Here is a 26,766-nt window from a genome sequence, read left to right as displayed (position 1 = left end):
TATACTTTTTTTAGGTTTGAATGTTGCCAGGAACTATGCTAGCAGTCTGGCATCTTTCCCTAACTTCCTGTTTATTACAGTGGAATGTTCTACAGCTTGGGGGAGGTAATCTATAAATATCATCCAACTCTTTTGGACTCCTCTTCCTTCCAAGTTCCTGGGACTCTTTTAACTAGGCCTCTAAAGAGGCCAAATTCTGCTCTCCTGAAATCCAGGTTTGTAATTTTGTTATATGCCTTTCTCAGTCCTTTCAGGATTCATTAGTATACCAGCTCACGGTCAGTTTAGCCAGACATTACATTAACCAGCCATTCTTCATTTGTAAGTAAGAGGTCCAGCAGGGGACATCTCATTATTGGCTTCTCTGTCACTTGTGTCAAATCCACATGGATTTCTTTTCAGCAGATTTTTGCATGCTCAAGACCCCATGAGTATGGGGGCCTGTGATAATTAGGTTACATCTAGATATCTGTAGAACACCTCATCTGCTTTTTCTTACTGATCCAATGGCCTATAGCACACATCTACAACATTGTCACTCACACCGGTCTGCTCTTTAATTCTTACTAGACTATTGGCTTGTCACCCCGCCCAGGCAACTTCACCTCCCAGCATTCCTAGTCTATCCTTCCTAAAAATCCTATGTTCATCTACTGTAGCACTCAAAAACTGCATACAGACATGTATTTCTTTGTTTTATCACCATGCTTAATTATACATGCACTTCAGAGAGGCATGTCAATGTGTTCATTTCCCAGAAAGAGCTTCTAGATATTTTAGGACTATCACTATAGAAATGCCTTGGAAGCACTTACACACATGAAAGCACTTGAGGTGACCCTGTCTAAGCCCTGTTTTGTGGGTTATATGTTCTGTTTTGTTCATATAACCACAGGCTCTTTGCTTTGTCAGCGTTAAAACTTCCCTACAGGGCTGCTGTTAATTCTATGCCTCTCCCATTGTTCCTCATTTAAAGTCATTCTTACCAGGTCAGTGATCCTGCTGGTGAAGATGCTTTATTCTCCACTTAATGAGGTGTATCCCATTCCTTCCAAGCAGACATCAATCCTCATAGAGGGTCTCTCATGGTTAAAGAAGCAAAAAACATGTTGCTAATGCCATCTGTGAAACTGGTTATTGAATTGAGAAGTTGAAGTGCAGTTTAAGGTTAAAATGGTTACTTCCCAATATCACAACTATGGGGTTAATATTAGGTTCATTGTCATTTCTATTTTTTAGCCCATTTACTAACAGCGTGAAGAAGACACCAAGATGCTGGTTAGTCCCAAGTTCTTGATTATTCCCATTTTCATATACTAATAGATCGTTTTCAGGAAAAGCTTTCTAAAGGATAGGCATGACTTCAAAACCCAGTTTACCTTCTGTTAAACATCCTGATTCCTAAACATTCTCTGTTCTACATTTGTATAGTTATCTTTCTTTTGTATTCATTGATGACAAACTCTGTCAGGTTCTTACTGGTTCATTTAGAGAGGAAGCATTCATCTCCTGGCTACTGAACAAGATTTGCTATTTAACTTATGGGTTTTCTTTCAACAATTTGCCTATTGTTTATTGTGTATGGGCCATATATTTCCTAGAAAGCTCTTAAAAGCCAAATATCAGCAGTTGCTGACACATCACATCACATGGGTATTCATAATTGGTATTATAATGAGTTTTCCTTAAAAGAAAAAAAAGTAATTAAGTTTGATCAATTGCACTTTGTTTAATCACTTTTTTTCTCAAAGAACTAAAACCGTGTTCTATTTTTATATATGCTGTTTATCAAACTAATGCTAATGATCTAGCACACGAAAGAGAAAAAACCATCCCAGGAACACTGAGACTTTGCTTATAATGCTTTCTATTTTGAGCAAATAAATGTTAGAGGCTGTTTCAAGATTTTGCTTTAGTTCAGTGTTCTGTGTGTGCAGACTGAGCTCATTTAGCTAAGGAGTCATGGAGCAGTTATAGTTGAAAAAATTCATTCAGACAGGTATTAAATTTAACAGATCTTTTTTAAGGAACTGTGTGTGTTTAGCAGGTTTGTTTTGAATTACACTGTACAATTTCCACCTCTAAATATGGAAGCAATTTTTGTACAGAATTATCTGGAATTATTATCACCAATGGAATTTGGAGCAGAAACTGTGAGACTCTTCTTTCTCAAGCAACAGATGAAGTCAGAAACTGTCATTTAAACCATCATAGAATGATCACTCATGGGTATATCAGAGAGTGAGTTCCTCCAATATCCGTCAAAGAGCTATATTTACAGTCTGCATTCACTTGAGAGCTGTTGAAGGAAATTACAACGCATTATGGAGTGACTTAATCAAGAAACAGTGACTGAAAGTCATGATTGATCATCACAATTACACCACAAATTCTATTTTTCTCTCAGAAATACTTGATGCAACAGTCAGGGAAACAAAAGCAAAACAGAAATGTGACGTATGTCCAAAGCACTTTGATTTTCCATTTTGTCTATGTATAGTCATTAGATCCTGAAGAGGGTATGCACAGCAAATTCTCCATTTAGATCAAATTGCACTTGTCCTTGCACAGGGGCGTGATGTAATAATGTGAAATATAATGGAGATCTGTTCCTCACTTTCATTGTAAGAGGAAAGATTAATAGACTAAACAAGTTAAAAGCCAAAAGTAGTGCCACTGCTTTCATTAACAGGAAATTAGTGCCTGATGACTACTCATGGAACCAATACTTTAATCATTTTTTTTCTCAAGGAACCTGGGAGTGTAATAGAGAAAACCTGTCTGAGATGTACTGAGCAGTATGAACTATGTCCATCGGTCTTGCCTGCATCAGCCACACAAATCCCTGCACGTAGGCTGGGAGGGAGCATTTCTACAGGAGGGATCACCTGTGAAGGCAGTAAGTTAATCTCAAAAGTGGGCTTCCCCTGTGAGCTGTCACTTATTGGAATAGTGGGAATCAGTGGTACTACTCTGTGGCACTCCTATCACTCTACCATAGTAATGTGCTGATAAAAATCCCTATAGACCTAATAAAATTACAGAGTCCATCATAAAGTCAAAACAGTGGCTTCAGATACAACTTTGCAAGCCAGTATACGTTCCTAAATTTTTTGTGGCACTACTATGCTGTAATTTTTGTGTCTGGTTGTTTGGTGTGTGAAGGTTTAATGGTGGAACATCGCAACATGACGCTATGTGTATTACGTTTCAAGCAGAAGTTTTCTGCTCAACAACAACATTTCAATAAACAGAGAAGAATTTTATTCCCACAGTTGACTTAATATATGCAAGTTCCTTCCTCCTAGACATAGAAGAAATCTATAAACTCATCTTAGAAAAACGCTCCAATTACAGAATTCAGTTTTTCTCAAGTGTGCGAGACTCTTGAGAAAATAACTAGAATATCTCTGAATTTTTACTTCATTTTGTAGAGGTTGTTATTGCCTGTTTAAAGCAGTAATCCTTCTTTCCTGTATTCTAACAAGGACTAACAGGCCAGTCATACACTGTGCTGACTGACAGACATTCTGGGCTGTACATCTCAGGCCTACTGTACATGGTGTCACTTGCATATGGTGAGCCCCAACGTCTCCACTGATAGCTTAGCCATTTTGTCACTTATTCCTTTGCTGGTGAAAGATACATGCTGAATACAACAGATGGCTACAGCTCACTTCTCCAGCCTCTTCTTTCACCTTGCATGTATTTTCCAAGTATTTTTCAGAATATCAATCCATTTTATGCAGAAACCTTCTTCCATCTCCTTTTCCTTCTTACAGAGAGTAAAGAAAACAGAGCAATCAGCTTGGATACTTAATACCTTGTGCTAATTCTTGTCCATAGCCTTTTCCAATTGCGATAGTGATTGGCCTTTACAGTAACACAGTGTGACAGCTGGCATTCAGAACTCAGCATGCCCTGCTGAAGTCTGTGGCACACTCAATATCTGAGGCTCCAGTCTTCTTTTGTCAGTATCTAGACCTGTTATCTCCAGCAAATTGGGAGGATGAAATTTAAACATCTGAAAATTATTATTTTTTAATGAAGTATGGTACTTCGAGAACCTCTCAGCTTTGCTCTCCTACTGCTTTTATTAAAAATATATATTTTTTAAATTGCAGTATTATTTCCCTTTTGACTTCATTGGAAAACCAAAACAAACTGTATTGGTCTTAATTTATTTCTCAGATCTCCATGGTACAATCAGAAATACTAGGTAGTTGACAACGTTGGCTAACGGTTCATTCAATCACTAAACTGTGACAAGATTTGGTTTTGATGTTTCCGTTGTTAAAATTTGCTTGAAATTACAATGAAAACCTGATTTATTTTGCAGAGAATGGTTCATGATATGCCTAGTCTGCCTATTTGACCAGAATTCTCTTGAGCTAATGTACTTCTCTCCTGTATCGGTAACCAGTGAGAATATTCCCAGTTCTCACAGCAGTGGTGCAGTAGACAAAGAACATAATGTTAAATTAAAGTAAATTAACCGTTTAATATTGAATGCACTTACTGATAGTTTTGTTATATGTTCACGGTAATTATTGCACAGCAAGAGGCTGTTCACTCAGGTGGAATAATGCACAAGGATGAGTAGTTATCTGTTGTGTCTTCCTTCCTCTTCCTAAAGTTTTTCTTGCACAGAGATGTTTCCAGACACTGGATTTTAATTTTTAACTGTGCAGATACATGCTGTCAATTTTTTTGCTCCTGACAGGTATAGCATTAAACATATGCATAAACATACATAGGATTCCACGGCACCCAACATGGCAATAGCTGCTTAGGCAAAGGCTCAGAGTTAAAGTAGTTTATACAATAAAATATATTTATATAAGATTTTTGTTTTATTTTCAACCTGATAAGAACTATACCAGAAAGTGTTACTTTTTACCTAGAGCTACAGCCCACAGGTACCGTTGAGTAGACACCTCCTGTTGAAGCCATGATGCAGCAAATGCTGATGGCTACTGATTATTTTCATGAAACAAAACATCTGTTTCAGAAACAACTGAGGCTTTAGAGATGTTCAAAATCTTAAAATCTAAAAAATCAAAATCTAAAAATTTAAACCTATTTAAATGTTTATCATCTGTTTGTTTATAACAAAAAGGGATGGAGCATGAATCCCACAGAGACGACTTTTTCCACCCTAACAGCACTATTGCTTTACTGATGTTGTATAATGAGTTATAAACTTTAAAATATCTGTGGTTTTGCAAGTTAAGGATTTATACATATTTCCTAGCTAAATTCAAGTGTCATTTCATAGTTTAGTACTGTCTTCAAAAAGCAGAGATTAAAATTCTTGCTGAAAATGAAATTAAAGGAAGAGATCTGGAAGATTCTGTACACTGAGTTACGTGGAAGATTTGTATAGTCCATAGAACACCTCTTTGAGCGAATTAGGTTTCTTAAGATTAGGTTAATTATGTAACTTGTGATGTTAAGCAATTCATCAGAACATTGATTTGAATCACTAAAGAAGTACAAGCACTACTTTTAAGAAATATATTACCTGGAAGTTCCCATCACAAGCTCAAAGGAGCACCCTTCAGTGATTAATATAAATAAATAAGTAAGTAAATACTAACGAAAATAGAAAAGTCCACACAAAAGTTACCTTTGTGGTATACAGAGCATGGCTGATCAGTTTCCTCTTTCTTGTCTCCAGCAACATCAACAGAAAAAACAAAACAAAACAAAACAAAACAAAACACTGCTAGCTCTTCTGCTTCCCATCAACAACAAATTTAGCCATACGGCAACCAAGAAATGATGAAGATAATTTTCTTCTATCAGGTATGAATAAAAATAATTTTCTGGCTCTGTATCAAATACAAACAAAATGTTGTATATAGTCACTTCTTCATGACAGTTCAAAGCCTTAAAGGAGCCAGCTGCAGAGGTATTTTGAAAGCTGGTATTCTTCTTCTGGCCTTTTCTGTTCAGCACGTGGATTACTCTGAAAGCCACCCCATCCTTAAGAAACTGTCTAAAGGCAGAGCTCAGTCTTAGCCAGTGAGTGTGTACTTCTGTTTAGTTTTGCAGTACTTATTGCCCTGAAAACTGAGAAAGAGAGAACTTTCTATATTGCTTTCTGATTTACTATGGAGTCCTACTATCTGGGTGTGCAGGAGGTTACTGCTACCACATACTGCTGCTCAAAACAGCTTTGAACATCACCCCGGCATATGCCACATTTTTATGTGTTCTGAATATTTTCTGAAGTAGCACAAGATAAAACAGACTGATGACATGGGTGTACAATTCAGGGCTTTGAAAAATACAAGCAGAAAAAAAAAAACAAGTGGAAATAGGATAAGTAAGGTGATCTCAGGAGCAGAATTATACAAAACTACTTCTGCCATATCACTGACATTCAGCTTTCATGTTGTGGGCCAACAAAACAAAACAGTAGGCATTACTTTTGGAGCAGCCCTTGCCCATTCAAATACGTGTTTTACCAAAAGGTACTGAAACATAAATCAATTGCAACAGGATAGAGCACATCGATGGCAACAGGATTCAAGTTTATATGGATCTTTTCCACATTTAAATAATCCATACAATATTGATTTCATGAAGTTTAATTCACATATAGATCCCAAATCATAAACAGACACAGAGTGAGTGATCCTGAGTTGCTTTAAGAACAGCATCCATTACTTAGATGAATTTTCTGTTCATGAATGCAGAGATGGCCTGATACACACAGTGAGAAGGAAAATAAATACTAGAAATCCTCAAAGGAAAAGGAAAGAGCCAGAGTTGGAGATTAATTTTGAAAGTTCAACTACAGACAGTAATTTTCAAAAGTGACCAGAGAAAAACTTTTCATCAAGACACCTTCCAAAAAATGGAAAGAAATCTTGATAAGTCTGTAAGATCTGGAAGACTGATTTGGTGAGTGATTCCTATTTTTTAAAGAAAAGGATACAGAAGTCATGCCGCACTGCTATATTGCAAACTGGACAGCCCAAACCTTAGATATTTTCAAGTCATTGCTGAAAATTCTGATGTAATTAAAAATCTCTGGTATTATTTTGAATACTAAGGCAAGACTGTTTTCATCTCTGCATGTTCTTTTCAGAAGGTATACACATTGAGCATCACTTCTAAGTGCAATCCGGTGCTCTTGGAAATATTTTTTTTTCTTTGAAACGAGTATTTTTATTCTGCTCTCTTTGTAATACTCATTTTTTACATTTTTATGCAGCTCAGTTGTATCAGAGTTTATATTTTTCTCTGACTTTCAAGAATGAGAGATGTTATTTGTAACCCAGTTACTGGGTGAAAAATTCTGCTGTCATTTATGTTACTACCAGTCCAGTATAATCATATAAAAGTCATTTTGGTGTCACTCAGTATTTAATAATGGTTGAATTTATCAATTGTAACAGCAGTACTCCATGGTCTTGGGAGACTATTGAAAATAACAGTACAAATAGTTGAAAGGGGACAACATACTTCGTAATTTCTGCAGAGGTCATTTTCCACTGCCTGAGATGTATTCAGTTCTTGTTGCACCTTTTTCCTTGGGTAGATCATGACTGCTAATTTAATAAACCAGCAGACAATATGAAAAATTAGGATGGGCAGAAAGAAGGAGTGAAGCAGTAGGGTAGATATTCGGTTATGTCATTATCAAAGGTCCAAATATTACCTTTTTGGACTTTACTGGACAGCAATATTGTCTGAATATCTTATCTCTGAAGGCACAACACAATGAAATTTGCTTTCTGTTGTCAGCTACTAATATAAGGAAATTCCCACAAACATTGAAAGTTTGCAGTACTGGGACTTCCCAAATGAGAAATAGAATCTTTTTAACTGGCAACAAGGATCTGGTCTTTCCTCTGCTCAGTTTCCAGTCAGGTTTTGAATCAATGTGAACTTTGCAGCACCCATACAGTTAACAGCAAGGAGGTCTTCACCTAGCTACAAGTAATGCAGAGACATAGTCCATTTTGTTGACTGGCACATGCTGTCTGGACATATATACATATATGTACACATATATATAAATATTTGTATAGAAAAAGATAGCATATGAACTGTATATAGTTTTGTTGGTATTAATAAAAATAGTATAGATTGATTTTGCAAGAATCAGCACATGTAATTAAAGAAAAAGTCCATTCATTTTATTAAAATGACAGAATTTGTATAAGGACCTTAATTCTTTAATGTCTAAGTGGACTTTTGGAATAAAATATACCAGATAATCTTAAACTTCACAGTTCTAATTATTACTTTGTTAGCATACTTCCATAGCTTTGTCTTCTGAGATTTGCTTGACATGGCTTCGTGGGACTTTGAGCAACCTGATCCAGTGGGAGGTGTCCCTGCCCATAGCAGGAGGTTGGAACTAGATAATTTTAAAGGTTCCTTCCAACCCAAACCATTCTGTGATTCTAAGAAAACAGGCTTTACCTTCAGATTACCTCTGCTCTTAATAAAGTCGATGAACTTCATTAAGAATGATGTTTGACAGATACAATGGCATTTTGACCCATATCTTGATAGAAGAATTATTGAAACTGGGATGTGCAAACAAGGGATGTGATTTTGCCTCCCCTGCAGAAACTATGTATGACATGTGCTTCCAGTTGTGCTAGGCTTGTCATGCAGCTGTGTTGCTGTCTCTCAGCATCTTCTTCCACCCCACAAGCCACTTGGACCTGCCCACTTCCCTGCAGTAGTACCAGTGGTTTCAGGAATTAGGTGGCCATGTACCACCAGCCTCCTTGCATGAAGCTGGTGCTCACAGCCTAGAATTTGAGCTTGTTTGGAGTAAACAAAGCATGGTGTGGGGACTGACTCAGTGCAGAGCACCTTTTCTGCAGAAACTGCAGCCTTGCAAACAGGTAGAAGCTGTTTGGGAAGCTGAGTACACTCTTCACAGTAATGAAGATGTGAAGCCATCTATCATCTTGCCTCATACATCTGCTCCTCTTGCTATCAGAGCACCCCTCCACAGTACCATAGAATCACAGAATCTCCCTCTAGATCATGTTGTTCACAGCCCCATCGAAGTCGGCCTTGAATGCTTCCAGGGTGTGGGCATTCATAGCATCACTGGGCAACTTGTTCCAGTGTCTCACCAGCTTTACAAAAGAGAATTTCTCCTTAATATCTAGTCTAAATTTACGCTCTTCCAGTTTAAAGCCATTTCCCCTCATGCTGTTGCTACATGCTCTTCTAGAATGTCCCTCCCCAGCTTTCCTGCAGTCCCCCTTCAGGTACTGGAAGGCCGTTAGAAGGTCCCCTCAAAGACTTTTCCAGTTTGAAGAGCCCCAGCTCTCTCAGCCTGTCCTCACAGGGGAAGTGCTCCAGCCCTCTGACCATCTTCATGGCCATTCTCAGGACCACTCCAACAGCTCGATGTCCTTCTTAGGGCCCCAGAACTGGATGCTGTACTCCAGGTGGGGTCTCACGAGAGCAAAATAGAGAGGTAGAATCACCTCCGTTGACTTTCTGGTCACACTTCTCTTGATGCAACCCAGGACATCATTGGCCTTCTTGGCTGCAAGTGCACACTGTCTGCTCATACTTAATCTCTCATCATTTTATTGCAACACAAACCAGAGAGATTCATTCATTAGCACGAAAGCCTTCTGGTAAAAAAAAATCTCACAACTTTTACACTTGTAGTTAGAAATAACGGTAATTGCTTGGGTGATTTTTCCCACAACACCTCTCAGCAAAACACAATTCACAAGAGAAAGAAATACTATCTAGTATTTCAGACAGTTTTAACATTAAGAACGTTTGGAGAAGAAGTACCTTTTAATTAATCTTTTAATGAGACTAGTCAAGCACTGATTAAAGGAAATAAGGAATGGAAAGGAAAAGGCAACAGATTAATTTAATATGCATTTCACATCTTGGGTCTAGGAATGGACTGTCATCCTTGCAATTCCAGAACTCTGATATGATCTAATAAAGGATGCTCCCCAAGCCTCAGACAGTAGTAGTTTCTGACAGTTATTGTATTACTCACATTGGTCATTGAAAATTTCTTTCTCTTTTTTTTTTTCTTTTTTTCTTGGAGATATCTGTAAATGATGAAAAAACAAGCCTCTGAAGTAAACAGGATAGCGTGAATTGCAATTTTCAGAATGATTGACTTACTGATACTTTTTGTTGAGGAGGGTTGTTTCATCTTGGGAAAAGTAAATTCACAACAGGCAAATTATAAAATTAATGTTGTATTATACAGCTTGCTTAATGCATGTGCATACTGAAATGACTAATGGCCTGTTAAGTGTTCGTTATCTTTCTCATAATTCATTATCTGTAACTCTTCTTCTGCAGTAACAGTAGCACATGACACTGACACTGTAAGCAGTTCTGCATATACCCAGACACAGATACAGAGAGGGAGACTGGTGGCTGGAGAGCATCTTAGTAAGAAGGGAGTAGGAGGGCTGGTGACATCAAGCTAAACACAAGCCAGCAGTGTGCCTTAGCAGCCAAGTGGGCAATCAGTATTTTGGATGCATTAAATACATGTTAGCCATTTGATCAAAAGAGGGAACTCTCCTGCTATAATTAGCACTGGTGGTGCCTCTCCTTGAGTACTCTGTGCAGTTCTGGGCTGGACAATGTGCAAGATGTCAGAGTACTTGAAAATGTTCAGAGGATGACAGCAAATCTGATGGGATATCTGGTAGGAGTATCCTGTGAGGAGAGGCTGAGGACATATGTGTTGTCCAGTCAAACCAAGAGTGATCTCATTGCTCTCTACAACCTTCTGAAGAAGGGGAGAGAGAGGCAATGATCTCTTCTTCCTAATAGCCAAGAGCAGGACACTTGAAACAGCACCAGGGAGGGTTCAAGCAGGACACTGGGAAACATTTATTTACTGAAAGTGTGGTAAAAAACTGGAACTAGCTTTCTAGAGAGCTGGTTGATGCCTGGTATCTGTCACTGGCCAAGGGGAATTTGGAGAATGCCCTCAATAATGTGCTTTAACTTTTAGTTAGCCCTGAAGTGGTCTGTCTGTTGGACTTCATGGTCTTTGAAGATCCCTTCCAAGTGAACTACTTCTACTCTACTCTACTCTACCCTACCCTACCCTACCCTACCCTACCCTACCCTGTCCTGTCCTGTCCTGTCCTATCCTATCCTATCCTATCCTATCCTATCCTATCCTATCCTATCCTATCCTATCCTATCCTATCCTATCCTATCCTATTTGATTCCATTCCATTCCATTCCATTCCATTCCATTCCATTCCATCCCATTTCATTCCATCCCATCCCATTCCATCCCATTACATTGCATTACATTACATTGCATGTGGCAGGGGGGTTGGAGATTTGTGATCCTGGAGGTCCCTTCCAACCCTGGCCATTCTGTGATTGTGTGATTACCAATACTGTGCTGAAATTACTAGTCACACTTTTCCCTTCTGTTACTTAAATTTTCAAAGCTCTCTCATGGCAGAGACACCAATACAAAAACGTTAGAGGAGTATTGTATCATCTTTTCTTATGACCCATTATTCCAATTGACTGTGTAAAAAGATAATCTACATGCCTTTTCCTATCCAAAGATAAGCTGAATTCTTGACACTCAGTGTGAGTCTGCCTGTGAGGATGAGCATGAGCTGTATACAAGCAAAATTTCATTTTTTGCTTTTTCTGTTACCTGTGATGGGCAATAGAGAAGAAACAACTATCCTTTTTTCTCCCCTGTTTTATGCAGCAAGACCAAATATGTGCTTAAAATGTAGCATCTTCTCTAAAAACTGATGCCACAAAGCAGAAAACATATCAGACTTCTATCCTTTTGCTTGGATAAGGACTTGACTCTTTAAGACAAAGACAATATCCTCCTCTTGCAGTCCTGAGCTCATTCCTGAAAGGCGACCTGTGAGTTCTTTCCTTCCAAGAGTGAGCAGAGTGAGCAAAAAGTACCACAGAATCTGTTTCTCAATTGATCTGAGTTGCTGGTCCCATAGGATTTGGTTTAGTCTTCATCTCAGTATGACAGAATCATACTATTTTGCATTAAACAAAGAAGTTTTTAAGAAACAAAACAAAAAAAAAAAAAAAAAAAAAAAAAGGGATCTGCTCTCCAACAGATAGAGTCTAGGTTCACTTTTTGTGTATTATTAATATAAAACTGTGATCTCTAACAATAAATCTATTAGAAATATAAGCCAAGATAAAAGGTGTAATGTTCTGCCAATAAACTGATGCAATCTTCTCAGCCAAATATTGTCTAGGAATAAATAATACTCTTAGAAACTATGCTTAAAATGTAGAAAGTGGCTACTCATCATGAATGGCTTTTAAGCTTTCAGATTTATTTCACTAGTGAAGAGTATTTTGAGTACCTTGAAATGTCAGTCATTTGCTCCTCCCTTCCCCATCAGCCTCTCTGCAATAAGGCAAGAAAATGTCAGAGGACAAACTCTGCATCAGAACAGTTTTACTAGGGGGAAAAATGAAAATAATTGCCTGGATAGGATAATGATCATTTGGCAACAACTGACATGGGTACTTGAACAGCACAAAATCCATTACAGCAGCTTCTGCTGAAGGGCACACATCAGGCTGGAGAGAAGTCCTCACTGTATGCCCTATTTAAACAAAGGCTGAGCTGCGTGTTATCAGTGTTGTTCACAGGTTTTTTTTTTCTCAGATTAACAGATAGAACAATTGAATTGGAGAAAGTCTGAAAAAAACAATGACTGTTTCTCTGTCTTCTCCCACTTGGTCTCTTGCATTCTGCATGCTTCTAGAGATAACTTCTCACAGTGTCTCTGTGCTCTGGTTCATAAACAAGTATTCAGGTGCCAGAGGTTCACTCCTACATCTCTACCATCTGTGTAAGGCAGTCCAATCTGTTTCTCTGAGCTATAAGTGAGTTATTTTAACATATGTGGGCCTGACCCTCAGATCTTCCTTCTATCTAAAGATACCATGGTGTTATAGGCAAAATGCAAAGTGATTTGATTACTTGCATTGCTCTCCTCTCCCCTTGTCCTCAGTGAACAAAGCTAAAAGAAGGCTCTGTAAGGCAAAACCTAAAGAAACAGTGACAAAGTAAGTTCTACAAAGTCAGAACTCAGTGAAGTAATTATCTACCAGCTGTATAATTAAATTTCTTCTGCTGATTTTCTTCGGTAAGAAACAACTGCCACTTTGAACATAACCTGTACTATAAATAAGTACTTCAGTTAAAATATGATATAGGTGAATAAGTGTGTGTGTGGGAAGCGGGGGGGAAGCTGCTTACAAAATTAAAACTTCTTAAATTTTCCATAAACATAGCTTTTTTCTGTTCACACAAATAAAGTAGTAGATGATTACATAAATTTAATACTGATATTTTGGATAAGGTCAAAGGTATCAACAACTCTCAATGGTAAATTTTGGACTAAATTGCTCCTAATGTAAAAATCTACACAAGAAGTGTTACAGTTCAACCAGTTAGGTGTCAACATTCTGTTTTTTCATCATTATTACTCAAAACACTAAGACTAAGTTGTTAACATCAGACTCAAATTGCCATTGTAATTAATATAACTGTTAATACTTCCATTCCTTGGAAAGCTCCATGTGTCTTGACCACCATGCATTGTTACAGTGTCTAGACCAAGACTCTTTTAAGACTTCTCACTTCTCCTAGGCAATGCCAAGATGTTCGAGGATGATTCACGAGAAACTTTCAGGGCATGTGCAAGGACCCAGGAAACTGCAGAGATAATTTGGGGATTATTTATTGGAGAGGGAGAGGTATCCAAATGGGTGGAGGAATGGGCAAAAGTAACAAAGAGCTTTTTTTGACACACTCATATAAGAAGATGATCATGTGAAGCAGAGTAATTCTTAAGGAATATTTTACTCAAACCATGCATTGCAAGATCAATTGAATGGCTGTTATATTATAAAGACAAAGCATTGATCTGTTAGCAAAGATGGGAGTAGCTTGTTCATTCACAGAAAAAAGAAAAGGAAAACACAACACTAGGGAGTGTTGGCAAGGCTCTTAATTTCTCCCATATGTACCAAAAATGAATATTATATAAACTTTTCTTGAGCAGATTTGCAGAAAAGTGTGTAGAGATACTTATGAATGTTTAAGAATCAAAAAGCCAAAGTAGTTTAAAATTGCTAGCATTCCAAGGCTCAGGAAAGGGTTCCTCTAGGAAGATGAGGATAAGTTTTAAATACTAGATCTTTGTCAGACCTTCCAAGTGGTTTTAATTTTTCATGTCAAATAAAATTATCACATGTTCAATAAAATTCAGACCTAAATAATGGTTTTATTTTGGTTAGACTGTCATGCAGACATAATTAGCATGCAGACTTAGTACAGCAGAAATGAACCACATAAATATTTATTCAGAATGACAGAATTTAGTAGCAGTTTGACTCAGCCACTGAACAGACCTTAGCAAGTTCAAACTTATTTTCAAGACAGCAGTGAATTAGCTTCTCAGTCTTCAGAATCATCTCCTGCAAACCCAGTACAGGAAATTCCATCTGCCTTTTCCAGTCTGAATAGATTTCTTCCCTTGCCTGTATATAAAAAACAGTGCAACCTGAAATGAAAAAAATAAAAAATAAAAAGAGATGAAAAGCAATTCTGCAAACAATGAAACAGTAAACCTTTTAGCAGAGCTTAGCTCTATAAATGTCACAGCATACTTCAGCATATACTAACTTTCTGACATGCCACACACTGGATTAGTATTTCACATAGGTGTGCAGAGCAGTACTAAACAGAAAAAAAGAAATCACTAGTGATTGACTGATGAAATTTTAATGTCATTCATTTAAAATACATCACAACTGACCCATGCTCATTGTTTTAAATATAATGTACTACCTTGCTTTATAGAATCACAGAACTCTCTAGATTGGAATGATGTTCAAGGTCATCAAGTCCAAATGTCAATCCTGACCTACAGTCACTAAAATATATTCCATAGTGCCACATCCACGCGTTTCGGTGAGGTAACAAAACACATACTTCTCACATAAAGAAAAATGCTAGATTATGACTTTTTACAACTAGTCATCCCTATGATGTAGCTCTAGATTGTTGCATTTGCACTCATTCTAACAACTGTTAAGGCTGAAATCTTATGTTTACCTACTAATCTACTGCCATTGTGAAGCTTTTGGTCTAGAATCAGCAAGTGTGGAAAAACAGATAGCATGAAGTGTGAAAAAAAGACGAGAAATAATTAATGCAGATAGTAATCTTGGCTACTTTTACCACTAAGGACATTCAAAACAATATGCTTCCAATTTTTTAAGCAATGTGGAAGTATTGTCTGAACAGTTACTCATATCAGCTGTTCAATTTTGAACTGCAAAAAGCCACAGGAAAGAGATAAAAAATTCCATCTGTATGAAGCAACAGTTCCCTATATTCCCTTCACTGCATTACCTCTGTCTTTTTTCTTTTGCTTTATAACCTTTGGGAAATAGCAAGCAAAATTTCTCTATTTTCAGATTTTTGGCCCTCTTATCCTGATAAATTAGATATATTTATTTTACACAACCCCTCTTTGCTTACTGATGAACTTCCTCTTTAATGAGTACAAAACCTTTTTTTGAAAAGGAAAAGAAGTATTGCTATAAGCCATAGACTTAAACACTTTCAGTAGTCTTGCTTGATGCCTGAAAGACTTCTAGCTGTCAAAAAACATCCATTCCATGAAATTGCTCCTTGAATGTGAACTGTCAAGAACAAAAAGAAAGGTATATCTGGTCTGCAGGAAAGGTTATAGATATTATTTGTAACAGCATACAAAAGGCCAGGCTGGAAAACTCAAAACATTTTCTTTTAAGGAAAGTTGACTGTGAATGCAGTTTTATGTTCCACAACCCATGACTTTATCTGAACTCTTTATACTGCATACTCAAGACAGAGCAATGAGCATTTTAGGCTGCAAATTCACAACCTTTGTTTGCATATTCTCTTCCCTTCCCTTTGTGATACAAAGCCTATTAACTACATCCATGCTGTCAGTCCCAGACTGTGCTCTAAACTTCCCTCCATGGAAGGCTTATCATTTCAGGCATTGATCTATCCAGAAAGTCTCTCCAGATAGAAAGATTAGCCTTAGAAGCTGGAGCAGGATATTATTAAGGACTTAGAAATGTTTATGTCTTTGTATTTCTATTTCATTTTAATTTTTTTGCTTGATTTTAGGATACAAGGATTGAATAAGTTATTTTGTTTTCTCTACTCTGCTATTATTGGTCTAATAGAAGTTTAGCTTTAATCACAAGTGTTGCCTGCTTTGTACCATTGGACATTATGGATAAAATAACGATAACCATTACTAGAAGAAAAAGCAAGAACAAGACACATTTCACATAGAATTCAATGAACATGTCTAGATTATCTAGTTTTAAAAGCATTCAACAGTATTTTAAAAAAGCAATTTCAATATTAGTAAATCTAATAGCTGTGCTTCCTGCTATTAACTTTAATGTTTATTAGAGCAGAAGATAAAAACATGCTGAAGGCTGAAACAAAGCTTCATGAGAACAGTCATAGACTTCCTTGCTCTTTGCCTTAATTTTAGGTTACACAGAATGGATGCTAAATATGGCAAAACAATATGGCTCTGATGCTTTAAGAAGGGACTGAAAAACTTTGTGGAATCCATTTCTATCCTTATAATGAAAGGATAAAGTCAGTCAACAGAAAATCTGAGACAGATTATAACACTCGGATCATGAATTTCCCTCATCCCAATTCCACCATAACATCTTCATATGATTGAAAGACATTTGTGAGGTTACCACACCAATAATTATTTTCCTAAAGCAAAACTGAACAGTGGCCAACAACTAAATAGGAGAATTACTGCCTCCCATAAACTGAAAATGCCCAGTGTCCCGAGAGAAGTATTACCTCTATTACTTAATTGCATGTGAAACTCTGCTCATGGTTTCAAATTCTAGTAGCAAATGATAGGAAACTCCACAACACCATTTCTACACTTACTGCTCATTTCTTTCAAATACGTTATTTAGAATAAAGTTTGGTGTAGCTTTTAGTTAGCTGTTATAAATGCATTTCTCTACCCTCTAGAATCTTAAAATTTTCCTTTTTCCATCATTCAAACATTTCAAACACTAATGGCTGAAATTTAGTGTTTCTTGTCAATTAGAAAGCATTACATGAATTTATCCTATTAGCTCAAATTGCAGCTTAAATCTGCAACTTGCAGCTGTGAATGTAACAGGATGGGGTTTCCTACCCAGTCCTCATCCTCATTCTTCCTCAGCCATCTTCTCTGGGACGAAGAATGAAAACAGGCAAACAAACATTGCATTACCAATTCCTTAGTTAAGTTGTAAATGTTATGCTATGACAGAAACTTGCCCACACACACTGCAAGTCTACATGTCATGCATATTAGAAGTGGTCTGTTGAACTGAATTAGGAATTAGTTTCTTGAGTCTGTTTGTACTGAATGTTGGTAAATTACAACAGTTTTGTGTGTGGAATTTTATCTTTTTGTGTAGAACTTCCTTAGATTCCTGGAGTATGTTAGTGATCTCTACCTATAACTATCCTCTATTTTGACTGGGAGCACTTACCCAGGAGCGATAGCTATGTGTCAGCTGTGCCCAACATCACTGTTTCCTTCTGGCATAAAGAACACCCTCAAACCTGATATTCAGTGTATTGCAGTTCTGTTTTAAAATTGAAAAACTATCAAACATGCTGATAACAAAACTTTAATCCATGCTGGGATTATTTACACAGATAGGTAACTGAGGTGACCACACAGAAATCAGGGCATTTTTCATCCTACAGAACTCTCAGTAACAGTCATCTCAGTCAGCAGTTTCACACAGAAGGGAAAAAATGTAGTATGGCTGGACACACTTATTCCTCCAGAAGTAAACTCAACAGCAGGTCTCCACAAGACTGAATATTGAGTCGGACACCAGCCAATGGTACTTGGAAAGTCTGGAGTGATGTACCACCTTGCAACAGCATCCAAAACACCTAAAAGAGGATTTAGAGTAAAATATGCTACAGAACAGATAGCTCAGCTCACGGACAATCACCCATGGTCTGTGAGTGGTGGGAAGTGCCACTTTTACATGGTGACTAAACAGTTGTGTCAGGGCCTGGAGTTGCAATCCATGATTAATTTGCGGGCATGTGTTATTGCTGACAGTGGTGAAATTAGTGTTTGCTGGAAATCTGAAGGTAAATGGGTGCGTGCAGAATTTAGTGGATAGAAAAATCTGGCTTGTTGAAAGTTTTGTCACTGATCAAGGAGATTGAAATGAATAACTGTCAGAGGCCAGGTGGTATAAGCAAATGAGTTTGTACCTGAAAGTTGAGTTGTCGGATGTCTTCCACTGAATTGTTTCTACACTGGGTAGATGTCCCACTGTTTCCATTTTGTGTCTATGTGGCAGCAGATGGGAGACAACTCTTACACCTATCAAGAAGCGCAGCCGTTTTTCAGCCTGTCTCTATATTGTACATTAAGTCAAGACGCAAGTCATTGGCATGCAAATGATCTGATCAAGTAAATAGCGAATACATTTTCCATCTTGCTGTGGCAGAAGTATTTATCTTCTGATTCATGTTCCAATGCAGTAAAACCCGTGCAACTGATGGAAAACAACCTACATGCATTTGTGATCCAGTTCTGTCTCTCACTAAGCAGGGGCCCTTCAAGGCTGGTTGAGGCCAAACTTCCCTGACTGCAGATTACATTCTTTGCAGTGTTTGACCTGGGCAGATCAAACTGAGCAGCAGCACAGGGCTCTTGTCTCAGTATCTCTTTCTTAGGATGGAACTGGACGTGGTCTCACAACCAAAAGCTACCAACCTGTAGTTGACTTTCGGGAAGGTTGCTCACCATCCAAACCCAGACAGTCACCATGTGTGATGGGATAATGACACTCAGCCATCCCCAAAAGCAGCTGCAGAAGTTATCTCTGTCTGTAAAGTGTCCTGAGACTCTTGATTGCTTCTTCTGTGCAAACCTGCTGGATAAACACATTGGAGCTGGAATACATGCACATGTGTGGGATTGCTCAACTCTACAGCACAATGTATATATTAAATGAAGCAATAAGTAGAGCAATAACATAGTAATAATATATAATATAATATAATATAATATAATATAATATAATATAATATAATATAATATAATATAAGTAAACAATAATTTCTCCTCAAAAAGAGTGGCCAGACACTAGAACAGGTTGCTCAGGGAAGTGCTTTGGGCATAGGAAACTATACAATGAAAGATTTCAGAACTTCTAGATTTGTGTCTGTGAAAATATTAAAATTAATTTATTCATCTTCCCTAAGTAAAGTCATTTTTTGCCTTTTGAGCACAAATGCCACTATTTTGGTATATTCAAACAACTTTTCCTTCAGTAGTATTTTTAATTTTAAAATTCTTACAAAGAGACAAGACTATTCCAAAGTGGAGAGCTTGTTGTGTGAATACTCCATGCATGTACGTTTCACTTTATAGAATATTTCTTCACCTCACTCCATCATCTCATAGATATGAGCACACGAAGTCCTAATTTGCTCTAGGGACAATGATAATTTCATTTCTGTCTATAAATTTTTGGGAAGTTCAGAACCTCTGGTTAAACAGCCATCTAGAAAGGTGAAAGAATGTAGCACTGACACTACTGCATGGCCAATATAAATTTCTTTCCCTTGTAATGAGCTAATAAACAAAAGAAGGGTAAATGCTCAAATGACTGTCTGTAACAATTATGCATACATTTTTATGATTTTTTTTAAATTTTTTTTTAATTTTTAGTATTTAAATTGAGAACTGTATTCAAACAGCAAAGAGAACAGGATAGCAGAAAGGAATTAAAAGCTTAGGGCAACTAAAACTCCTGACTCATGTAGCAGCACCTTGGCTTTGTGTGAGGCTAGCAAAAAAAATGAGGTCTAGATTGGAGCAGATTTGGAACTGTTACAGCCTGGTAGCACTTTTTTTCATCTTTTCATACCACAGAGGCAACTGCATTGTTCTAGCATGGATTATACAGTTTTCTTCATAGCTGCATGCTCTCCTTTATGTATAAGAACATAGAATGAGCAAAAAAAATTCTTTCCAACGATTATAATGACAAACATGGAAAGCTTTTCTTTTACCAAACTCCTGTGAAGAACACTAGGCATCAGGAAAATCCTGTGTTCTCTTCTTAAATCACTGGCACTTTACATAAGTAACATATCAAAAATTGTTAGGCATGTTTAACTTGATCTGCTGTTGAACTTTTGAAGGTAGAAAATGTAATAGGAATTCTTTTACTCCAAAGGTGCTATTCATTACAAATTACATTACAAAGCTTGATTTCATTCTATAAATATTCAACTCCAAGCAGCTAAATGCAGAATTTTAAAAAACATTCTTACTTCAGACCTTGAAATATCTGAAATCTAAATGTTAGAGAGGCAATTCTCAACATCCATTTTTCAAATTGTAACATTCATATTTCACCATAGTAAGGCAAAAGACTAGATTCAGTGGGCCAGGACTTTTCTATAACTACCTAAATTCTTGCTTAAAGTTACTGTGCATCATCCTCAGAAAATCTTTTGCTCTCTCCATCCCCGATTCTTTCAAGACTGCACTGGACATAGCCTCCAGCAGCTTGGTATCATATCGTGGCTGCTCCTGCTCCTGGAGTTTGGACTAAGGACTTCTTGGGGTCCCTTCTCACTTGAATTATTCTATGATACCAGATGCACAACTTCAGATTAAGCATTCCAACCAAAGGGAGAGACTAAATCCAGGTTAACAGAAGCCAGCTTCAACCACATAGATTGTGTTTTGGAGTCAAATCTGATTACTTTGGGAGCAGAGGAACTTGAATGCACAGATCAGACCTGCAGAAGGAGGCTTCTCAGCAAGGTCAAGGTGTCAGGATCACATAGCATTTCTGAAGTAGCATCATCAGGTTACGTATCCTGTATTGCAAATTCGCTAGTGAACTGAGCCCACAAGAGTAAAATAAAGATAAACAAACAAAAGGTTTTATATTTCTCAGAATTAATTCCTTCAATGCTTAGCATAGAAGATGAATAGTGTGCCCATGTTGGTTTCTCAGATATATCAGTTTCTTTCAGGAATGTTTCTCTTTCAAGATTTATGGCTATAGGAATGTCCACAATTAGACTTTTATGAACCACATGCATTTGCCTCTAAAGTCTTTTTGTTCTGAAAAGTGGGGAAATGTGTCTCCATACATGATCTTAATTGACCTGCTTCTCATTTCAAGGGACAGATACTAACAAATGAGGTCAGTTCACCTCATTTTGTTATCACAGAAACAAAGTAAGTGCTACAATGAGCTTTCTAAGTGGATAAAGAAGCTAAAACTCTGTAATGATCGGTATACTTACACTCTTGGTTATATTTCTTCCCCCGTGTATAATCAAAAAGGAAAAATAGTAGTTTTGTTCAGAAATCATCAGTCCATTTAAGTGGCCAATGGTACATACACACAAAATGTATTTTGCATTTAAATACTCCTTTTTTCAAATTGAACTTAGCCATTGTTTGGCTGGTCAACACATTATAATAAACAATCTGTTTTTTACTAACTAACAAAAAAAATCATGTCACATTACAATGCTTCCGCCCAGTTTACCCAAGGAAAATGAATTATGAATAATCAACTTCAAGGTCCCAAGGAGTAGCTGGAAGAGATCAATGTTAGGTAAGACAAACTATGATATTAAATCCACAGTATATGATTCAACATATTCGTCCACTCTACTTACTCTATTTCTATCCTTCTATACTTCTATATTATTCTATTTTATATAGGCAACTGTATAGAAAAAAATTCAAATCTTCAAATTATCTTTTCAAGTCAGTTTATAATGCAGGAAAGAGGGAAAAGGGGAGAATCCGGAGAAGTTAAATGGATCATTTAATTGTACTATAGCACTGGGATTAATAAAAAACAGGAGGAGTAGCAGCCTAACTCACCTCCCAAGGAGGTACACTCATTGATTCTTCTTCCTGAGGTGATGTTCCACAGTTAAAATCATGTGTTCTATCTTAAGTCATATCTTTCATGCTTCAATTGGAGACAGGGCTAAAATTTCAGTGCAGAAAAAGACCTTTGGCTGCTGGATGCTTCTGGCTCTGTTGATCTAGGAGCACAAAAGAGTATACAATTAAAGGGAGGAACTCTAAAAGTGTAGCGATGGGATAAGGGATAATGTTTTTAAACTAAAAGAGGGGAGATTTAGATTGGATATTTAGAAGAAATTTTTTACTCAAATACTAATGCAGCACTGAAACCAGAGAATCTGAACCCCATCCCTGGGGGTGCTCAAGGCCAGGTTGGATGGGTCCCTAGGCAGCCTGGTCTAGTGGAATGTGTCTCTACTCATAGTAGGGGCTTGCAACAGAGTGGTCTTGAAAAATCCCTATAAACTCAAACAGTTCTATGATTCTGTGTAACTCATGCATATGTGAACATAGGAGTAAACCAGCCTCTGCATCAATTGTATGTAGAGCCATTTTCAGATAGGAAAGTGGAGAGTCAGGAAGTTAAAATAGCTTTTGAAACAAAATATAAAAAAATTGAAAGCATTTCATACAAGTAAAACTCTATTTTATCCATTCTACCACCAATTAAAATGGTAAAATAAGCTTTACATGCAAATTTGCATGTATCCATATCCATAATATTGTTCATTATTTCAGCAAGATTATGTATGTATAATCATACATTCTACATTTACAAGTAACCAGAAATGACATAAAAAAAACCTTGCAAAATAAATTCATGAGTGTGGGGAAGGAAGGAGAATCCTCTTTGCTAATAAGAGGTCCAAGGAGAAAAAAGAAAATAAAACCTTACCACGATTATTTTAGAGCATGGACATTTATTTGATCACTGTTTCAAAGTGTCTGCACAAAGAGGAGGAAATATCTGAGGCTCAAGGACTTTTCATTCTTCAAAGGACGATATAATAAGGTGCACTCTCTGAAACCAGTTACTCCCTCAGACAAATGACACAGTTGCCTGCTCACCAGATAAATAGAATTAGGTGGGCTGAAGGCACCCCCGCTGGGATCTTACTGAAAACACATTGAAGACTTATCAGCTCTCCCTCCAACAGCACCCCTTCTACCCTCCAATTATTTGCTTTTTGAGAGAGAATCTTCAGTTTCTGCAGTGTGAGGAAAAACCACAGTAATGAGGCAGATGTATTTTTGAAGTCCCAGCACAACTTGATAGCATTAAGGAGCTTGAGGAAATAAATACCAAAGTACCTCAGTAGATTTTACTGATGTGGAGGCTTAAGTGTGTAATTACAAACACACAGCAAACACCCATAGTCAAAGGAAGGGAAAAATGTCTCTGGACCAGCATTCTGGAAACGGCCTTGCAACATCCGCAGGAACAACAAAGTGTTTTTACTTGAAGTGGACCAAGTGAAGCAGAGCAAAAGCTGAACCCCACACAAAGCTTCCCCAGGTCATCTCCCTTATTGCCCTGAAGGTCATATTGCCATCATGGCTGGGGGATTAAACTGATCCATGTTTAATTGCTGTACTGTAAGACACGCTAAGCAATAAAATGAAGTTTTTATAAGCAAAAGACGTAGCTATTCAAACCTAGGAAATTCAAACCTAGCAGCATTTTAGCTATGGTCTCACCTTTGTGACAACTCTTTTTAATTTCAGTTTACAATGCACAGGACACCATTAAGGCGTGAATCACAGTGACTAGATTATTTTTACATTGCTAGAAATGAAAATAGAAATAGAAAAACAGTTTTAAAAGACAGTTGTCTTAATTCAGAGTAGACAGTTCTGATGCCAATCAGAAGAAAAAAAAAAAAAAGAAAAAAACCCCAAAAAAACAACCCACATTTACATGGGTATGTAATTTTAGAACTGAACATCTAGTATTCCGATTAAATTTTCTCTCCACTTTCAGTATGTCTATTGTCAACAGAGATAAACGAACAAATCTCTCCTCCCCTCTGCCTTCCTTCAATTTTGTGACTGAATGTAAAGACGGAAAAGAATAAATTTTGGTGGGATAGGGAGAACCAGAAAAATTGCAGACTGTGTTTCTTATAGATTTGATCATTCCTGTTGAAAATGCTATAGTTGGGCTTCTTTTTGGCAAGAAACCGATTCTGAAAACTTTTAGATCTTCTCCTTATCCTAACAAGAAGGTAATTCACAGCTTCTTTAGAATTTCTGTCATACTAACTTTGCAAATGTGGGTGGGCTCCAACCATTCTCTGCAGAAGAGTTCTTAGTTGCCTATTTGCTGCATTGGCCAATTGCAAATGTTAAGCAGGTGATATGACACCTGCAGTGTTATTTGTTTTGTTTGAAAATTATTTGCCTTGAGAAGTACTGTCTTTCTTTGTTACAGGAACTTTCTTACCATTCCCCTAACACTAAACATTCTTTATTTGTGTTATTTTCTGCCAGGAGCTGGACTACAGGTACGATATCACTCCTACGACCTTGTTTTGAAAGCCTATCCAGAAACCTGAAAAATAAAATAAGCCTGATGGTATCACTGGGCTTCTCTTTCCCACTTAGAAATACTAGTAAAGCATTGTTTCCCAAGTTGATCAGTCTGAAGAAAAAAAAATTCAGTAAGGCAGATATGTAACAAAATACACACAGTACCCGGAGTTTAAAGATTTAAGAGTCCCTTTCTCAAGTTTAGGAGTGTGGCGCTTAGAAGATCAAGTTTTCTTCTCTTGCCCTTCAGTATCACTACGTTATAGTCTTGGGGTCTGCTTTCAGTGCTGGTAGGTAGTGAAGTCTAAATTAAGTTGCCATTTACCAGGTGGTACGAGCATTTTTCATCTCAGTGACACTTTGCAAAGCTCCATTGCAGAAACTTTTCCTCACCATTAGGCATTCCTAGCATTTGTCATTTACCTTTGCAGCTTTCTGCTGTCTTCCACCACATATCATCCTTCCAGCAAACGGTCAATGCAACCTTCAGAACACTCACCGTCTTCACAGATACTGGCAAATATTTAATAGATATATCTGTCTTTCAGTTGTTGCTGCATTTTTCTTATTGTTGTTCTTACTCTGGTGGTGAAAAATAGGAAACTATTCCCATGCCCTTTTCTTCTCCCTGAAATATTAAAATTTGCACCACAAATCTGTAAGCCATTCATTTTCTTGAGTGTGCACGTATTCTGATGCCACCAGTTGCCTCAGTCTCCTTTACCTGGAGCTGCAAGCTTTCCAGTTTGTGAAATGCCTTCTATTTTAGAGAAACATTCTCTTGATCACAATGAAATCATTTGTAAAAATAAGCACAAACTAACCTTTCCTGTTGGCTTATTCACACACACTCCATTCAGTTTTCTGTGGGATATTGACCCAACCTTGCCTTGTAGCTTTTCTCTCTTCTAGCATACCTAAGGCAGAAAAAGGAACACCTAATTTCTTTTGATAGTGGTAAGAAGATAGTCTTGCAAAAGAACTTTGAAAAGTCTCTTGGGATATTATACTTAGATTACTTACTGGAGGAAGGAGCAGTGAGAGTCCTCAGTGGCTGCTTGCAGTATAAACTGAAGAAGAGCACCAAAAAGTGTTGTTGACTACAGGACTCAAAAGGAAGTCAGTATTTCACTTCCACATTTGGAGTACAAGTTTGCAGAAGCATCAAAATAGAAGGTAGAAGTTTTGGCAAGTCTGTTATCTACTTCTATTCACTCAGTTCCTCTTCTTATGTCAGTGCCACACTTAGAGTTACTCATCTTGTGATGAAAAAAGAGAGAAAAAATGCAAATATAACAGCGATATGATGTCCACATTGTGGGCTAACCTGTATCTGTCCACATGATTCCCCTCTAGCAAAATGTGAGAATAAAATAGGATGAAATATCTCATGGAGTCAAGATTAGGCACATGAATGTTAAAAACAAAACAAAACAAAAATCAACAAGGCTGTAGCTGGAAGAAAAGAGTAAAAATTGGGATTTATTTTCTTATTTTCATCAGCAAATTTTCATTTCCAGGAAGCAGGTCATCAGTGGTTGCTTCAGAGGACAGATTAACAACGAGTACCTCTTTTCCACCTTTTCTTAGTAAGCATGGCATCATGGTATGAGGCATATTCTTGTCCAGTTTGGGTCAGCTGTCCTGGTTCTGTCCTGTCCCAGCTCCTTGTGCACCCCAAGTTTACAATCATAGAATTGCAGAATCACCAATGTTTGAAAAGATCTCCAAGATCATATAGTCTAACCGTCCACCCATATTTGCCCACTATACCATGTCCTTTAGTGCAGCATCTAAACATTTCCTGAACACCTCCATGTTCGATAACTCCACCAAAGCCCCTGGGCAGCCAGTTGCATTGCCTGACAACTCATTCAGAGAAGAAATTTTTCCTTATATCCAACCTGAATCTTCTTGGTGCAACTTGAACTCTCATTCTGTTGATAGGAGCAGAGGCCAACTCCCACTTCGACACAACCTCCCTTCTGGGAGGTTGTAGGGAGCAATAAGGTCTTCCTGAGCCTCCTCTTCTCCAAACTAAATAAATCCCTATTCCCTCAGACATGTCCCATAAGACTTGTGCTCCAGACTCCTCAGCAGCTTCGTTTCCCTTCTCTGGACAAGCTCCAGGAACTCAGTATCTTTCTTATAGTGAGGGGTTCAAAAAGCTTCGTACTGGCAGGACAGAACAAAAACCAGGAAAGACCCTGACCTACTGTATAAGCACTGCTCAGCAACAACAAAAACA

General features: G+C 37.5%; 1 long non-coding RNA gene across 4 annotated transcripts; it reads right to left on the bottom strand.

Annotated features, from left to right (window-relative positions):
• Positions 1-13,951: 13,951 nt before the first annotated feature.
• On the bottom strand, positions 13,952-25,624 carry LOC122162554. 4 transcript variants are annotated; one of them, XR_006169586.1, is made up of 7 exons: positions 25,542-25,624; positions 25,343-25,435; positions 24,942-25,146; positions 22,002-22,168; positions 18,852-19,008; positions 18,344-18,455; positions 13,952-14,570 (listed from the first exon to the last, which is right to left on the bottom strand). It is a non-coding gene; the product is annotated as an uncharacterized LOC122162554 (long non-coding RNA). The 4 variants fall into 4 exon arrangements; XR_006169585.1 differs by lacking the exon at positions 24,942-25,146 and having other exon boundaries at positions 18,852-19,011; XR_006169584.1 differs by lacking the exon at positions 24,942-25,146.
• Positions 25,625-26,766: the final 1,142 nt, after the last annotated feature.

The sequence above is a fragment of the Centrocercus urophasianus genome, unplaced genomic scaffold, assembly GCF_019232065.1.
Source record: "Centrocercus urophasianus isolate 14NV4802_14NV808 unplaced genomic scaffold, USGS_Curo_1.0 seq_21, whole genome shotgun sequence".
NCBI classification, from domain to species: Eukaryota; Metazoa; Chordata; class Aves; order Galliformes; family Phasianidae; genus Centrocercus; species Centrocercus urophasianus.
Note: the sequence above shows the minus strand (reverse complement) of the source record. Positions and strands in the feature narration are given on the sequence as shown.